Genomic DNA, 2,411 nt, shown 5'->3' with positions numbered 1-2,411 from the left:
GCCCTGGAACCTGGTTCCCAGTCTGGGGGAACCGGTTCCTGTGTGTGCTTTGTGCTTGGAACCCGGGTTCACATATAGGGGAACTGGTTCCCTTGCTTGTTTTGTCTCTTTTCTTTCCTAACTTCAATCTTTCATAACTTTTTACTCGTAGCTCCGTTTTGCATGTTCTTTATATCGTTGGAAAGCTTATGAGATGTACTATCTAGTTAGATGCTTGGTTTTCATTAATTTGTAGATCATTCATGATTGATTTATCCTTGATGTTTTGTCATTCATTCCATGTGTACATTACTTGTCCGTTTCTTTTTTGGTTTATAATAATAACGCAATTCCGATTGTGATGTCTGTTATCTCTAACTTGTGTGCTAGTGTGCAAGGCATTTGTATAGTTACCGATCGACGCTCATTACTTTAGTGTTCCGCTTTATTTGCGGGACACAATCGCATTCACTCGTGTCATGTTCTCACCTTGGAGACACGTTTCTTTTGCTTTATATTTGTATGCTTGGATTACATGTTCCTCTTGCAGATGTATTGTTATTATGCTCAACACATACATCAAACCTTGTTTACTTACGTGGCTAATCAGTATGCTGACTATTTGCTATTGCCTTTGCTAGCTCGCTCGCGGGATCCCTAGTTTTCTTTCTCTCTTCGATGCAGTTTACGGATCATAATCCGTTCGGTATTGATCCCGTTTCATTTTATCTTTCTCGCACTCTACCACTTGTTGCATCATCCTTTAACATGAGAAGTAGGACTTAGGCATTCATCTGGCCAAGCCCTCGAAAGAGGCTCTGTTTTTGTTGGTGTGTTTATATTTGTGCTTTGCGGCAGGGAGTCACAGTGTAATAAGACCTTTAAAGGCATTCCGTTAAGTCCTCATGGAAGGCATGCGGAAAGGGTTAGCAATCAACCCCCTCCTAGTCTCATCGAGTCCGTTCGGTAAGCGCGCACTACGCGTTGCTTGCTTCTGAACCATCACAAGATCTTGTTATCGAGTATGTCAGGTAAAGGGTTCATGCAATCAGACCCCTGCATTTCCTATAGCTCACGTTGATCGATGTTGATGCTCGGTGTACGCACGCATCATTTTCCTTTCAGATCCGTGACGGCTTGATTGCTGATAGGGACTCGCTCCTCTTGTCTATGGCCCGATCATTTTCGTGAGGTCTAATGTGTAACACCCCTTTTATACCCCAAAATAAATAAGCATATAATCAGAGAATAAGCATGTATATAATTCAAAAGGGCGTCACATCGACGTTTTCAAAAACTAAAAGCTTTTAAAAACCGACAGCATTTATCTATAATATACAATACACCTGGTCATTTCAAATAACACCTAAACATTTAATTACAATTCACACAGAATATGCATTCACAGCGAAAAATACTAAAATACTCATGTATTTCATAAAATGATTCATGTCCCATACCATGATCATATCTCAATAATCATCTCAACATAAAATAAATTATAATCAGAATATTTGGCTTGAAAGCCTCTCAAATAACAAGTAGCCACATAACAAGTTCTCAAGTCATAAACATAATACATAACCAAATAGAAACATGAGTTCAACACGACTAGTCTACCCAGTGTTACATGACCAGAGCATCGACTCACTACCTAATCTCCAACAAATACGGAAGAAAACTCCGGCTAGATCGCGCACGAGCTACTAAACTCCAGAACCTGCATGTCGCCAAACGAGGGCAACATTAAAACAGAAGGGTGAGAATACAAATCATTACGAAGAAAGTATAATAAGATACAATGGTTAAATCAACAATTCAAGTAATTAATCATACTATGTATAACCATGTAGATAATAATAATCGATCTATATTTCACATGTTATCAAGTATACAACAAGTATAAAGAGTATGATATTCTAATTCCAATACTATCTTTCCAATTATGCACATACTCATAATTATCACATATTCACACATTTAACCAAACATGTATCCAAACATCACCCATTTCAATTATCAAACTCATACACATATCACAATTACATCAATTCACATATTCAATTACCACATAACTCTAATGTGACTCAATGCAAGATATGTGACGCTATGCATGTGGTACCGCAATGTGAACCCAACGTTTCACTGCTTTCCGATTCAATATCTAGAATCCAAGCCACGCTTTTAATCCGGACAAGATCAAAGCCACCACGTATGTTTCCAATTAAGGATCAACGTATTCTACGTCTATTTCCATTCAAGGATCACCGTCTATTACCATGTGAACCCACAGTTTCACCGCTTCCACAATAAAGCCGACTATGCCATGAATGAATGTACAATTACCAACCAACTATGCAATTAAGATTATCTCATCAATCTTAACTTACTGCATACCAACAATAATTCAACTCTATGAATTATATATCAAA

This window comes from Vicia villosa, linkage group LG4, assembly GCF_029867415.1.
Source record: "Vicia villosa cultivar HV-30 ecotype Madison, WI linkage group LG4, Vvil1.0, whole genome shotgun sequence".
In the NCBI taxonomy this organism is placed as follows: Eukaryota; Viridiplantae; Streptophyta; class Magnoliopsida; order Fabales; family Fabaceae; genus Vicia; species Vicia villosa.
Note: the sequence above shows the minus strand (reverse complement) of the source record.